The sequence below is a fragment of the Rousettus aegyptiacus genome, unplaced genomic scaffold (assembly GCF_014176215.1).
Source record: "Rousettus aegyptiacus isolate mRouAeg1 unplaced genomic scaffold, mRouAeg1.p scaffold_m13_p_5, whole genome shotgun sequence".
Taxonomy (NCBI): domain Eukaryota; kingdom Metazoa; phylum Chordata; class Mammalia; order Chiroptera; family Pteropodidae; genus Rousettus; species Rousettus aegyptiacus.
In genome coordinates this window covers 112660572-112676321 of record NW_023416308.1, presented here as the reverse complement: position 1 = coordinate 112676321, position 15750 = coordinate 112660572, and the positions used below count along the sequence as shown (strand labels likewise).

The following is a 15750-nucleotide window of genomic DNA, read 5'->3' as shown; positions in this document are numbered from 1 at the left end:
TCAGTGAAAGATTTTAATGAATGAATAGAGTAATAAGGGAAAGTCAAGCAAAAGGCTCATCATTGGTTTGTAAAAACAGAACACAGACAACGAAACATGTTAGGTCGTTCTGCAGTGACAAATTAAATAAAAAATTTAATTGTTTAACCCTACAAAGATTTCGTATTAGTTTCCGTGGCTGCTGTAACAAATAACCATCCACTCGAAGGCTTAAAACAACATGGATTTATTTCTCACAACTCTGGAGGCCAGTTGTCAGAAGCCAGTGTCTCCAGGTGTCCTAGGGGAGAATCCGCTCCTGTGTGTAGCACCGTCAGGTGACCGTCAGCATTCCTTGGCATATATGTACATCGGTTCCATCTCTGCTCTTGTGTTCACATTAGTTTCTCCTCTTATTGTCTGTTTGACTTCCCTCTGCCTCTCGTTAATTGATATGAAATTTACATAACATAAAGTTAATATTCTAAAGTGTAAAATTCAGTGGCATTTCATACATCCCAATGCTGTGCAGCCATCACAGCTATCTAATTCTATCAGATTTTTCACTCACAAAGAAAATTTTGTACCCATTTAGCAGAAAACACCCCCCTACCTTTCCCCCGAGCCCCCTACCTTTGTAACTAATAATCTGCTTTCAGGCTCTATTAATTTATTTTTTATGAATATATCATATAAATGAAATTATACAATATGTGACTATTATGGATTGAATGATTGTATTGCCCCAAAATTCATATGTTGAGACCTTACCTCTTAATGTGATGGTATCAGAAGGTGGGAACTTTGGCAGGTAAGATTAAGATTAGATGAGGACATGGGGGTAAAGGCCTCATAAATGTGATCCATGCTTTTATTTAAGAGTTCCTGAAGAGCTTACTTATGCTCTCTGTCATGGGAAGATACAATGAGAAGTCAGCTATTGGCAACCAGAAGAGGCCTTTCACCAAGACTAGCCCTGATTTCAGGCTCCAGCCTCCATACTGTGAGTAATAAATATCTGTTTTTATTAGCCACCCAATTTATGATATTTCATGATAGCTGCCTAAGCTGATGAAGACAGTGACATTTTATGTCTAATTTTTTTTACAAGGTATATGTCCGCTGGCTGCCATATGCCACCCTCTCCTCTTCTTCAGAGCAGTGCACTGATTGACTGAGATATTGGATACATACTTCACTGCTGTCCTTCCCTCCTGGGGAGATAAATCTCATCATTGCACATCTTAACCTCACACAACCATGCAAACTTCCTGCCCCTTCTCTCTAGGACAGTGCACTGAGATGCTATGTTGTTGGGTGCAAGCTCCACTTCTTTTTTCCCTTGAAATAAAAATCTGAGGATTGTGCATATTCTCTGGATCTTGAAGCGCCAGGCAGGCTGCTGAGAGCCACCCGACCCTTTTCCTGGGGGAAAGCACTGGAATGTTGGGAGACTGGGTGCAACCTCCACTTCTCTCCCTTCTTCCTGGAGTAGAAGTCTCAGTAGTGTGCACCTTATCTCAATCTGGGAGACCTGGACAGGTTTCTAAGAATCTCACCCCTTTTCTTTGTTCTTTATTGCTCCCTAGAAAGTGTAGCTATATGGGTTGCTTCTGTCTCTGAGTGATGTGAGACAGAATTAGATCTTTTCGGTGGTGCCCCACAAGGCTGGTGATATCAGGTACATGCTGGATTGTCTCTTTCTCTTGGGGGGAGAAATTAGGATCCAAGTGGATCTCTCACAGTGCTGAGCCATCCTGGCTTGGTGGAGAAGCACTGCCAAGGGTAATATGAAATTGCTCTTCTTACCCATTTCGTAGCAGTTTTTACTCATTTTTGTGCTCCTCTGAGATGTAGCAACTTCTTAACTGGATTCTGAAGTGCTCATAAAATTGTTTGGACGCAAATATCTTTGCTTTATGAATGCTTCTGTTGGAGGAAGGAGGCTGGGGGACTTTCCTGGGACTTATCAAGATTGTACAATCTTGCTCTGTATAAATTCTTTATGTGTTCTGTGTAGCAAAATCTTATCAGATTATGATTTGGAAATATTTTCTCCCATTTTATAGGTTGTATTTTCACTGTCTTGAAAGTGTCCTAAGATGCACAAAAGTTTCTAATCTTGATAAACTCTAAGTTTTCTATTTTTTTTTTTGTTGGTATTTCATGCCTAAGAAACCATTCTGAAATAAAAGGTCATAAAAATGTATCCATATATATATTTTTAAACATATTGTTGTTTAAGCTTTTATATTTAGGTTTTGGGGTTTTTTTTTTTTCCTATTTTGAGTTGATTTTTACCTACGGTGTGAATAACAGATTCAAATTCATTTGCCTTATGGTGAAAAAGACACATAACATGAGAGTAAATGTACAGTATAGTATTGTTAACTGTAGGCACAAGGTTGTAAGCAGATCTCTAGAATTTTTGTGTCTTGAATAAAGGAAACATTCTAACCATTGAACATCAACTTCACAGTTCTCCTCTCCAAGCCTCTGCCAACTATCATTGCACTTTCTGCTTCTACTGGTTCGACTACTTCAGATACCTCATTATAAGTGGATTCGTTCTGTGTTTGTTCTTCTGTGACTTACTTGCCAAGGAAAATGTCCTCCAGGTTTATTCATTCTGCTGCAAATGAGAGTATTTTCTTCTTTTTAAGGCTGAATAATACCTCATTTTATTCAAATACCACATTGTCTTTATCCATTCATCCATTGATAAACATTTAGTTGTTTCTGCCTCTCGGCTATTGTGAATAATGCTGCAGTGAGGAGAGTGCAAATGTCTCTTCAAGGTCTTGATTTCAGTTTTTTGAATAAACACCCAGAAGTGGGATTTCTGGATTATATGGTAGTTTTTTCAAAATTTTTTTTAGAAATCTACATACTGTCTCCTACAGTGTTTACTTTATTTGACATTCCTAACAATGCACAAGGGTTCCAATTTCTCCACATTCTAACTGAAACTTATTATTTTCTAAGTTTTAATAATGGTCATCCTGACATAACAGATGTAAGTTAGTATCTCATGGTAGTTTTGATTTGCATTTGCCTGAGGATTAGTGAAATTGAGCATCTTTTATATACTTGTATTTTTCTTTGGAGAATTGTCTATTCAAATGCTTTGTGCATTTTTTAAATTATTTTTTTTCTTTTCTTTTTGCTATTGTGTTGTAGGATTTTTTACATGCATGTTTCAGATATTAACTTTTATCGGTCATGTTTACAACTATTTTCTTTCATTCGTTAGATTGCCTTTTTACTTTGTTGGTTGTTTCCTTTGTTGTGCAGAAACTTTTTAGTTTGATATAGTGTTATTTCTCTATTTTTGTTTCTGTTGCCTATGTTTTTGGTGTCATATCTAAGAAATCATTGCCAAGCCTAGTGTCAAGAAATTTTTTCCTGTGCTTTTTTCTAGAATTTTTACAATTTAAGGTTTTACATTTAAGTCTTCAATCCATCTTAAGTTGATTTTTATGTGTGGTGTAAGACAGGGGTTCAATTTCATTCTTACACATGAGTATATTCAGTTTTCCAAACATCATTTGTTAAAGAGACTATCTTTTCTCCATTTTGTAGTCCTGGCACTCTTGCTAAACATCAATTGGGCTCTGTTCTATTCCATTGGGTTGTATATCAGGCTTTATTCCTGTACTGTATTGATTACTGTAGATTTATAATATGTTTGAAATAAAGTGTGAGGGATTCAGGTATTTTTTTTTTTCCATAGTTATTTTGGCTATTCAGAGTTCTTTGTAGTTCCATCTGAATTTTAGAATTTTTTTTAAATTTCAGTCCTGTGGCAGAAGAAACAACAGGAGGGTTGTATATATGTTTGAATCCACTCAGAAATTATACATATTATCTCACCTGACAGTTCACTCTCTGCCACTATTTCATGTCTCAGCCCAGTGACAACAGAATAGGCACATATAGAGAACAGCACATGGAATGTTTGAGCAGTACCATTTTGGTGACCTATGCCAAACCAATTATTTCATAAATAATAAAATATTACCACAATTTATGAAACAAATGAAATGTGCTAGACATTGCACCTATCTTTGTATATATCCATCTTGTAATCTTGAAAGTTCATGAGTGTTATGTGATTTTCTTTTCTTTCTCTTTAAAGATGAAAAGCTTAAATTTGACTAGATTAAATCACTTTCTTGACTTTGAAGACAAGCAACCTGAGTGCACTGAACAAATCAGTAACCAGGACGCTTGTCTGTACTGAGAAAGGTATAATAAGTCTGCTTGGAAGTGTAAACTCATAGGTGACTATGAATAGGGAAGAATGGATATATCTTGTGGGGAGGAAGAACTCCCAGTTTAGAGTTGTCTTGGTAAGGCAAAGGGTTATTAACAAAAATATGTTGCCAAGAAAATTTCCCAAATCTTCATTGAGAAAACAAGAAATAAACTAAAATAAAACCAAAATAAAAGTTATACATTCCTTATAAAAACAAGTGCTGGCAAAACAGTGAAACAATTGTCATCCATTGCTAATAGAAATGCAAATGGGAGGTCTGCTTAAGAAAACAGTTTGGCATTTTCCATTCAATTAAACATATACTTACCGTCTTACCAAGCATCCCACCTCACAAATATTTACTGATATGAAATTAAAACCTATGTTCATGCAAAAAAAATTAGAAAAATATTTAGATACACTAATCTTAACTTCCAAACCCTGGAGTCAACCCAAATATTCCTCAACTGGGACATGGATAAAAAATCTGTAGTATCCAGGTAATGAAATATCATCCAGCAATTTAAAAAATATTTTGCTACTGATATAGTATGGGTTGAATTGTGTTCACAAAAATTTATATGTTGAAGTCTTAATTTCAGAACCTCAGAATGTGATAGTATTTGAAAATAAGGTCACTACAGATCTAATTAGTTAGGATGAGGTCATACAGATGGGATCCTAGTTCCTTATTGTAAAGGGAAAATTTGGAGAAAGACACGCACAGGGAGAACACCAGGTGAGGATGAACATAGAGATCAGGATTCCAAAGAAGTCAAGGAACACCAAAGATTGCAAGCAAACCAGTAGCTGAGAGAAAAACATGACAGATTCTCCCTTACAGCATTCAGAACCAACAGAACCAACCTGCCAACATCTTGATATCAGAAATGGGAGACACTAAATATCTGTTGTTTATGTCATCCAGTTTGTGACACCTTTTTAATGGTAGCTCTAGGAAATTATTACAGGTAACAATATGGATGGATCTCAAATGCACCATATTAAGTGAAAGAAGCCAGAATCAAAGGCTACATGTGCTAGGATTCTATGTAAATAACATTCTTCAAAGGCAAAACAATATGTAGAGAAAATAGTTTAGTGGTTGCCATGGACATTGGGTGGGAGAAGGGATTGACCGCATGAAGCTCAGAGCTTTTTCTTAGATGATGAAACTCTTCTACATTGTGGTTATGTTAGTGATTATGTGACCAGACCAAACTGTTAGAACTCTACACTAAACACTGTGGATATTACTGTCTGTAAATTATACTTTAATTAGAAAGTAAGGGGGGAAAGAAATAACAACAAGTAATACAAAAACATGTATGCATCCTCAACATATCTATCTAGGTTGCTACAGGCAATTTAATTGCTTCTTCATTAGGAAAATGGGATAAAAGCTATAGATGCCCACATAGGGGATGTCTCCAGAGAACTCCATACCTTTATAGCTCCCTCCTGATTCCCAGGAATTAGCTTCTAAAATTCCAATATAGTTCAAAGTGTCATCATTTTAGAAGGACCAGACCATGTGCTGAGTTCCTTTTGGCCATCATGCATTTATCCGAACACTAATAGTTGTTAGTACACGCAGTGCTTTCATCCCATTCCCACCTTAGGATTTGGTATAAACAATCAACCATGGCCAGGGAAAACATTTCAAGATGAAAATTATATTAATTGACTTTAAAATGACAACCCGTCAGCAAACTGCTTTATACAGCTTCCCTCATTTGTTGTTCACAGACACGATTCCTTGAATTATGTGGGGCAAGTAATTTTATTCATTATTTTACAGATTAGGAGAAGGTAGGAGACTCCTCCAATGGTGTTCAAAGAATGTGTAATAGAGTCAGGACTTGAACACAGGTTCCTAGCTCCACGTATATTCTTCACCTCATCTCTGCTTGCATTAAAGACCTGGAAAACTTTTGACAAGTACTCGATAGAGAACACATCTAGCAGTATGTATGCATTATTCCATGGTGAATTTCTGATTTCGGACTCACTATTCAAGATTGACTGCCCATTCTTTTCCAACATCAAGGTAAGTTTCTATATTTCATGTATACTTTTAGTGAGAAGTGTAATTTATGGAAAAGCAGTGGTACAGCTATACTTATTATGAGTTATTTAAGCACAGAAATAAATTTTTTGAGTGTTTTACTAAAGCAGTGAGTTGAGACTGGATGTAAGTATCAAAACTTCCATCAGTAGCAGTTTAGTGATACCTCTGAAACATTATCATGCTGCTCTCTTAAAAGAGGTTAGTAAAAAAAAAAAAATGGTGAGGTGATGCTCTGATTAAGTGTTAATTCCATCTTATTCACTCTCTGTTGACCTCTTATGGGAGGTTAAAAAAAAAAAGATGAGCATGAAATATCTTTCTTAAATTGGCAAGATTTATACTTCACTGTCCCGCCCGCGGGACCGGTTATTTGGTGGGAGAACCGAGGAGAACCCAACCTAAAGAAAAGAGGGGTAACACGGACGAGAGAAAAGAGTGGAGGCAAGACAGTGTTCTGATCAAGCCTCAAATTTTATTTTTGGATAACAAACATATTTATACGGCAAGAACAAAGGGGGGCAGGCAAAGGGTACCTGTTGCAATATGATTGGTCTTCAGCTGGTGGTGTGAGGAGCGGTAAGGACAGGGGGAAGTACGAGGTGGGGGGGAGAGCAGGAGACTATCAGCACCTTTGGTGGTCAGCCAGCTTCTCGGAAAGACTTGTTTATCATGGGTTTGGTTCTCACAGCCTGAGGGCTTGAGAAACCAAGGGCGCAGCTCCCAACATCTCCTCCCTTTCTATTTTAGAAAGGTGGGCCTTAACCGAGTGGGGGAACATTGACCTGGTTCCTCCCGTGGGCTATATATGCCCATCTATTGTTGGCTCTTGGTATCTTTTGGGGAGGAGAGGCAGAGCCGGTTTTAGATTGTGATTTGGATACCAACCTCTATGCAAACCAGGTATGTTCTCAGGGAAGGACAGAGGGGACCGTCTAGTGGGTCTTCCCTTGCAGTAGCTTTGCATCTGCACCCATCTCGATGCCCATACCTTCCCTTGGTCTATCAAAGGTGAAGGTAGACATTTCTCTGTCCCTTATGTCGTCCCCGTAGGGAGAGGGGGAGGTAAGTGTCTGGCAGTCCCCAACCTTGGGACGCCCCTGCAGCTAGGCGACAAAGGTCTGGGGTGAGTGAATTCCAAGGTGTGGTGGCCGCCAAAGAGGACGTAGAAAGGGCAACATCGCCCGCCTCGTTAATGATTTGCCATGTGTAATTAAATATTTGATGAGTATGGACGGAGGCAAAAAGTCCGTAAAGCAGGAGTAGGTACGTTATTATATGCAGGTGCAAAGAGTACACGCTCCTAAGAAGAAAAGTGTAAAGAACAGCAATCCTAATCTGTGGGTAAGGGGAATATTAGAGTCAGTGCAGAGGAGGACGAGAAACAGGAGGAAGAGCAAAATTCCCGTGAGGAGGAGAGGGGCTGGAGACTATCCTCTGCAATGCATCTCCGGAGGACGAGGCGGTTATCTGTAAGAGAACAGAGGGGAAGCGAGGTCTCAGGGCTGTGGATCCCTGGACAGATTATAGAGTTTTAGTAGCCGGTCAGGTAACCACCGGGCGTTTTGAGCCTGATTATCATAGATGCAAGCGTGTCCCTTTCCCCAGATAAGGACAGGGTCAGGGCCCTGCCATTTATTGGTGAGGGGATCTTTCCAAAGTGCTTGTGTATAATCAGAAGCGGTGGCCGGGTGCCAGAGACGATCACCAGCTGTTTTGCCGCAGGCGTCTAAGGTTAGGAAGTTAAGGACAAATAGGGCATGATTTATTAGGGTTTTAGGGCTGGCTCTTGTGTTAGAAAGGGCAGTATTTCCGGACTGTATTTTAAAGAGCATATTTTTTAGCGTTTGATGAGCTCTCTCAACAATGCCCTGTCCTTGGGGGTTATAGGGAATACCCGTGATGTATTTTATTCCGAGCTGCGCGCAGAATTGTCGGAAGGAGGCGCTGGTGTAGCCTGGCCCATTATTAGTTTTAAAAACTTTTGGCTGGGGGATGACGGCCAAAAGAGCTATGACATGTTGAATAACATGTTTGGTGGCCTCCCCGGTTTGGGGGGTGGCATAAATGAATCCACTATAGGTGTCTATAGAGACATGGATATATTTAAGTTTTCCAAAGGGAGGGTGATGAGTAACATCCATTTGCCAGAGTTCTCCAGGAACTATTCCCCGGGGGTTTACTCCCAGGTGAGGTTCAGGTAAAAGTGTCAGACAACCCTTGCATTGACGGACAATCTGGCGGGCCTGTTCTCTGGTTATGGAAAATTTTAGGCGAAGGGTATGTGCGTTGAGGTGATGTAGAGCGTGAGCTCGTTGTGCGGCAACAAAGGGGGTGTCTTCCTGGGCGGCAGCAATCAATTGGGTGGCCTGGTCTACTATATTATTTCCCTCTGTGAGAGGCCCAGGTAAGCCTGAATGAGCGCGAATGTGTCCAATAAAAAACAGAGCATTGCGATTAATGATTAGTTTTTGTAATTTGGAAAACAAGGGGGAAGCATTTGTGGAGGGACGTATGTAGGGGACTGTTTCAAGTAGGGGTACAGAGACAGCTACATAGGCGCTGTCAGTATAAAGATTGAAAGGAACCTCGCTTAGGAGTTCAAAGACTGTAATTATAGCTGTTAGTTCAACAAGCTGTGCAGATTGGAAGGCTGTCTGTATACGGGTAACCTGTCCATTAATACTAAAGGCTGCTATGCCTGAAGAGGAGCCGTCAGAAAACACGAGCGTGGCTCCCGCAATGGGAGTGGCTTTGGTTCTCCGGGGAAAAACAATGGGGGTTTTCTGTAAGAACTGAATTAATCTGTCAGCAGGATAATGATTATCAATTGTTCCTTGGAAGGAAGTGCAACTAATCGCCCAGTCATCATCGTTTTGAATTAGCCATTGTACCTGAGCTGTATTATACGGGAGGGTTATAGTGTCAGGGTCCTTTCCAAAGAGTTTTAAGGCTGACTCCCGCCGCGAGATTAACAGCCTGAGATACCTTGGAGGCAAGGGGGTCTATGGCCAGATGCATGGCTTGGGACATTTTAGAGGTGAAGGGATCAACGTCACGGCACATGCGCAACATTTCATCAAGGGTTTTATCTCGCGTCTTTCCGCGCAGCACCGCGCGGCAAGAGGCATTGGCATTTTCGTAGGTCAATTGTTTAACGAGCCTGTCATTAGAGGCTTCGCCCCCGAGGGTTCTTTCCGCCGCCTCTAGGAGTCTACTGACCAATTCACTATAATCCTCTTGAGGGCCCTGTGTAATTTTGGTCAGGGGAGTAGTAGCAGCCCCTGAAATGGGGAGTGCCCTCCAGGCTCCGAGTGCGGCGCTAGTGGTCTGGGCAAGGAGTGCAGAAGGGAATCTTCTCTGTTTAGCCTCCGCAGAGGTGGCAGGGACCGCATTGGGCCCCTCCCTGTGGAGCTTATCGTTTAAGTCACGACCTACTTTCTGCCATTTTTTAGGGTGAATTTCAGGTCCATTAACAATGAACTAAGGGCAAACCTTGTCTATAAAAAGAAAAAACTTAATAAGATCCTTTTTCTTAACTCTAACTCCTCTTTCCCTAAGAGATTCTTTTAGGTCTCGAATAAAGACCACTTCTTTAGAGAGCTTGGGGCCCATTTTTCAGGGCGGGGGCCATTTACTATGAACCAGGGACAGACTTCATCAATGAAGAGAAAAAATTTGACTAAATCCTTCTTTTTTACTCGGATTCCTCGTTCCTTGAATGAGCATTTTAAGTCTTTTATGAATTGTGCTTCTCTGGACAAGGTTTGTCCCATTTTTCTTTGTTTTATTTATCTAAAAAGAAAGAGGGATAGGAACTGAGGAAGTGAACATAGGTATCAAGGCAAAAAGGAGGAGAAGGGAACTTAACTTCTCTCCCGCGTGGGCAGCCGGTTAGTACAATCCGCTAACACGGACCCCCTGGGGTGCGATGCCTACGGACGTCCCGCCGGCTGTGCCTTTGGGCATAGACAAGGCTCTTTTACAGAGGCGGCAGAGGAGGGATTATACCAGAGGCCTCGACGTGGGCAGTCGGTTGGTACAATCCGCCAACACGGCTTCTCAAGAGGCGAATCGCAGACCTACAGCTCTCTCCAGGGCGGAGGGAGAGGTCTACGACCGGGATGCCCTCTGAGTGGACGACTTCTGCCTTAAAGTCGACTGACACACTGTATTCTCCCAACTCAGAAAAAGCAGCCTCTAACCTCAGGGGTGGACGGCTTGTGCCGAGAAGCGGGCTAGAGAGAAAAGTCCCAAATCCTTTGAAAAAAAAGGAAAAGACAAGAGGACCAAGAGAAGACAGAGGGAGTTTATGCTCAACTCTTTTCTCCGTTTAAAATTTGTTACTTATGATCCTAGCAGTCCGTGCCGAAACTAAACTAAGGCGGATGAACACTCACCGAAGACGGCGATCTCCGGTGAGCCGAAGACGAGGACCTTCCATGAGCGGTGAAAGGCAGTCTTCCCTGAAAAACTTCTTCTCTGAAAAACTTCTCCTTAACGAGCTGCAGCCTCTGTTATTTCGTAGTCCGCCTGGGTAAGGGTTCTGCACTCGGGCCCCACGTTGGGCGCCACTTGTCCCGACCCGCGGGACTTGTTATTTGGTGGGAGAACCGAGGAGAACCCAACCTAAAGAAAAGAGGGGTAACACGGACGAGAGAAAAGAGTGGAGGCAAGACAGTGTTCTGATCAAGCCTCAAATTTTATTTTTGGATAACAAACATATTTATACGGCAAGAACAAAGGGGGGCAGGCAAAGGGTACCTGTTGCAATATGATTGGTCTTCAGCTGGTGGTGTGAGGAGCGGTAAGGACAGGGGGAAGTACGAGGTGGGGGGGAGAGCAGGAGACTATCAGCACCTTTGGTGGTCAGCCAGCTTCTCGGAAAGACTTGTTTATCATGGGTTTGGTTCTCACAGCCTGAGGGCTTGAGAAACCAAGGGCGCAGCTCCCAACACTTCACTATAACCCTTTCCCCATAATCTTGCTCTTATTATTACTAGCACATCTATAATTGCTGACAGCGAGGTGGCTAAAAGCATAGGTTTTTGATTTGGTCACAGCTGGCTTTGAATCTTAAATGTTGGATTGTCCTCATTCTAGCTGTTAATTGGAGGGTTTTACATAGTTTCTCAAATCCTCAGTTCTCTTAATGGTAAATTGGGAATAATAATATTACTTACCTTATATGGTTATCGTGAGGATTAAATGAAAAAATCTGTAGATAGATAGTAGATAGATAGATGATAGATAGATAGATAGATAGATAGATAGATAGATAATAGATAGATAGATAATAGATAGATGTTAGATAATTGATAGATATAGGTGATACATGATATATTATAGATAGAAAGAGAGATCAATAAATGATAGGTAGGTAGGTAGGTAGGTAGATAGGTAGATAGATGATAGCTAGATAGATAGGTAGGTAGATAGATAGATAGATAGATAGATAGATAGATAGATAGATGATAGATGATAGATAGATAGATGAGAGAGAGAGATTTAAATATGCATGTAGATCTTACGGATTATAGATCTCGGTATATTCTAAAAGTGGCCATGATTATCCAACATTGGCAAACATAATGACTTCATGAGCTAGGCATGTTAAAAAGTAAATTTGTGAAAAGATTAAGGAGAACAGCAGTAAAGCAATGATTATTAGATGACAGATGCCTTTCTAAAGTCTTCAAAGTTAAATAAAAAGATTTAAAAAAACACCATTCCTACACAAGAATAGACTAAAAAATGTTAAAGCATGTATTTGGCTGAAAAAAACCAGATCTGCAGCCAACAAACTAGGAAATTTCACCCACTAAACTCTGGATTCAACTATGGGATAATAGTAATGAGAGAAAGAATATGTTTTAACTAAAGAGACTCTTTGAATCTAAGCTAAAACATGAATTTTAAGGAAGAAATTAAGGAAAAAATGGCTCACATGAAATGACTGCAGCAGCCACTCATGCAAATAGAGGAGAGACAGACTAAGAAACACTGGAGATACAGAAAATCTCAGTGGACCAAGTGTGTGAGAAAAGGCAAATCTGAGAGGGAGCCTGCAAGGCTACAAAACACAACCACACTTGGACCTTGTTTTTCGTCATGCACCTTTCTCAAGCAAGCAGAGAGATTATCATTTCATCTTAATCTTAATCCTAATCCTAAAATTGTACCTAACACTAATGATTGTGCATATATCCAACATTTTATCTACTGTTTTTATATATTATGTCATTTAATTCTTACAATAATGCCTTGAGTTAGGTCTCATTTCTATTCTCATTTTGAAGATGAAGAAAATTAGGTCAAGGGAATTAGGTTAGGACCAATGATTCTTAGGTAGTAAATAGCAGGACTGATAGGCACCTCCTCCCACAACCCAAAATTTATACCCAACACTATGCCTTCCCCTCAAAATTGCATACTGGTTATACATGTTCCTACTTCTCCAGTTATCCTTTCACTTGTACTATGCATATATATATCTATGTTTCGGTTACTCCACTGTGAAACCCCAAACACTGAGTTTGGAACATCAAAGACAATGAATACTTATAACTGGATTAAATTCAATTTGATTTAAATTCAGTTAAGACCAGTGGACATGAGGATAATTCTGCCTGAGTACCAAGCTTAGAGTTAGCAGTAATAATTTTGTAAACTTAAATACATAAGTCTACCACTGTACTTCACAAGTTAAATAAAGGAATAACAATTAATCCATCCCACAGGGTTGTTAAGACTAATTAATGAATATACACGCAAACCATCTACAACAATTCCTGGCACATAAGCAAGATAGAGCTAAGTTCTGATGAGGCTCAGAAAAACTGAATTGACAGACATAGTCATTCAAAACATTTCATATTAATCAAGACATTACATTTTTCTACAACTGAATTTATATATTTATAAAATTTAAAAGTTGAAGGTGATTCAAGAAAATTTTTCAGCTTCGATAGTGTGCAACTCTATAGATAATTGATGCCTTAAATCTTCAGATCTGGAGAATCTTAAGGTATAGGGATGGCCATAGTATAGAACACATTACTATAAAGAAAATATACACGTAATATTAAATGAATTCACTTCATTCTCTTACTCATTTATCACTCTTTTTTTATTTCTCATAGCGACAGGGCTGTGAACCCCCAAGCGACATCTATGGAAAACAATACGGAAGTGACACAGTTCATCTCCTAGGACTAACCAGTGCCCCAGGACTGTAGGTCCCCCTCTTCATCATGTTCCCTCTCATTTATTGCATCAACAAGGTTGGAAACCCAGGGGTGATCCTGTTGATTCTCTTGGACTATGGTCTCCACACTCCTATGTACGTTTTCCTAGGTTACCTGTCTTTGGTGGGCTTTTGTTACTCTATAGCTGTCACTCCCAAGGTCATGGCTGGATTCCCTATAGGAGACAAGGGCATCTTCTACAATGCATGTGCTGCTCAGATGTTCTTTTTTATATAGTTTTTGCCACTGTGGAAAATGTACTCTTGGCATCAGTGGCCTATGACCGCTACACAGCAGTGTGTAAACCCCTACGTTACACCACTATAATGATGACAAGTGTGTGTGTCTGTCTGGTCATAGACTTCTACATCCATGGTTTCCTGAACACCTCCAACCACATTAGAGACACGTTCATTGTCTTTGTGTGTCCAATCCGCTACATCACTTTTTCTGTCATGTTCCAGCAGTCATGGCTCTCTTTTGCCCTGACAGGTGTATTAGTGAGCTGATTCTTGGTGTTGTGCAAGCTTCAACATCCTTTTTGCTCTTCGAATCATCTTAATCTCCTACCTGTTCATATTTGCCACCATCGTGAAGATGCACTCAGCAGAGGGTTTTCAGAAGGCTCTATCCACCTGTGCTTCACACCTCACTGCAGTCCCATCTTCTATGGGACATTCATCTTTATGTACTCCCAGCCCAGCTCCAGTCATTCCATGGACACAGATGAATTCACACCTGCATTCTATACTATGGCCATCCCTCTGCTGAATCCAGTGGTCTACAGCCAGAGAAATAAAGCAGTGGAGAGTACATTCAAGAATGTTGTTGAGAAAGTAAAATTGTCTCTGGGCTTCACCTTTTGAAGTTGTAGGATACACAATGACCTAACTTCATTCCTGTCAAATCTTCTCCATGTAGAAACCCACATTTTGCAATCTACGCTTTATTTAAATTACTGAGGTGATACCATTTCCTCTTTAAAAGTCTGTCATCTAGGAAAAAATATTATGTTCAGATATGTAATATCTAAATGAGGATGGCCAAGGGGGACCTTAAGAATTTTTAGGTACTGCTTGTCATAAGCCCTATTAATTACATTTTATTTATTCATTTGTTCGCATTTTCTCTACAACATGCCAATACAAGCATAGATGTAAAACAGAGCTCACAAAAACCCATGAATAGAGCATGTGCAAGGATCTCATATGTGCACATACAAGCAAAAGTTAAAATTTGTTAAAGAGTTGGATTAAATATGAGTAGATTTTTAATAAAAAAATAAAATAAATAGCTATGGTATCAGAATATAAATTTATGTCTAACATTTTTATTTTTCTTGTTTAAAAAACCATTCCAAGAGTCCAAAATAAAGAAAACCAAAATAAAGGTGTATTCTTTTTGTTGATATATTTTACTCAGAGCTATATCAGTATAGCTTCTCAAAGGTATTTGTCTTCACTAAGTCATTTGGTAGCAAAAGTATGGTCACATGACCATTTTCAAAAGTAAAAAACCAGAGCACAAGAAGAGATCAATTTACAATAAAGAAATTTCTCAATTTTCCTGCGTATGACTACCGACCCTGAAACCGTGTAAAAAAATAAATGAAGCATGTAGTGGTAATGTTATTCTTTTTTTCCCCTCTGGAAATGCCACGAAATGACTGATAATACCTAGTCATGGATGCTTGTTTTCAGAGAGCTCCACCAAGTCTTATTCTTCTCCTACTCAATCGCTCCACTTCCTTCACACTGAGTTTCTTGCTTTTCCTGGACAACAAGCTCCAAGTGCGCTCCTGCCTCCGGGTCTTTGAACTTGCCGTGTCCATGCTCAGAGCTCCCTCACTTCTTTCAGGAGTTTGCTTAAGTGTTCCCTCCTGTCCTATTTGTAGTCCTGATTTGTACTCAACTCTTATTATTACTATTTTATTGTTGATTCACTTGTTCATCTATTTCCCCACCTAGAACATACACTAGAGTATAGTTGCTTCTTTACTATCATCTTCCTTTCCAATGCAAACCAATATCTCAGTAAGGACTTGTTAAATTAATAAATCAATGAATTAATTAAGCCTTGAGTCCAGCAGTCAATATACATGAATCACTGATAAATTAGTTCATTGCCTATTTTGTGATTTTATGGAAAATAATTTTAGAACATTTCTTGAGACGCAGTAAAAGAATGAAAAATATTAC

At 39.7% G+C, this 15750-nt stretch overlaps 1 pseudogene; it reads left to right on the top strand.

The window, feature by feature from the left end:
• Positions 1-13478: 13478 nt before the first annotated feature.
• LOC107509725 lies at positions 13479-14418 on the top strand (annotated as a pseudogene).
• The last annotated feature ends 1332 nt before the right edge of the window (positions 14419-15750 follow it).